Here is a 712-nt window from a genome sequence, read left to right on the forward strand (position 1 = left end):
TACATCAATAATCCAACCATCCATCAATCAATACATCAATCCATCCATCCAGCCATCCATCAATCAATACATCAATCCATCCAGCCATCCATTATCTTTGACTCGCTTCTTCCTTTTTGGGTCTCTGGTGTCCATGTCCAGCAGTCACTGAGGGGCGGGGGACACCCTGGACAGGTCTCCAGTCCATCACAGGGACACCCTGGACAGGTCTCCAGTCCATCACAGGGACACCTGAACAGGTCTCCAGTCCATCACAGGGACACCTGGACAGGTCTCCAGTCCATCACAGGGACACGTAGAGTCAAACAACCATTCTCTCTCTCACCTAGGGACAGTTTAGAGTTACCAATCAGCCTAACATGCATGTTTTTGGTCTGTGGGAGGAAACCGGAGCACCCGGAGAAAACCCACGCAGCACGGAGAGAACATGTAAACTCCACCCAGAAAGGTCCCCGGTCGGGATTTGATCCAGCGACCTTGTCACTGAGAGGCGACATTGACTAGAGCCACTGTGCCGCCTTAGTCTGAAAGTCAATTTTCTACAAATATTTGTATTTATTTCCTGAACTAGTCTGACATTAAGATTTTTGTGCTGAATACGTAGCTCAGTTTTCTATAAGAAGAAGTTTGTTTTCTCTGCTGCAGTCACCTGGAGTTTTGTTGTACAGTCACCTGGAGTTTTGTTGTGCAGTCACCTGGAGTTTTGTTGTGC

At 47.9% G+C, this 712-nt stretch overlaps 1 protein-coding gene across 1 annotated transcript in view; it reads left to right on the top strand.

Annotated features, from left to right (window-relative positions):
• Positions 1-712, top strand: part of dagla (diacylglycerol lipase, alpha) — a 10,394-nt gene that overhangs the window by 3,202 nt on the left and 6,480 nt on the right. The window lies entirely within an intron of this gene.

This window comes from Nematolebias whitei, chromosome 2 (assembly GCF_014905685.2).
Source record: "Nematolebias whitei isolate Nwh7 chromosome 2, NemWhi1, whole genome shotgun sequence".
Taxonomy (NCBI): domain Eukaryota; kingdom Metazoa; phylum Chordata; class Actinopteri; order Cyprinodontiformes; family Rivulidae; genus Nematolebias; species Nematolebias whitei.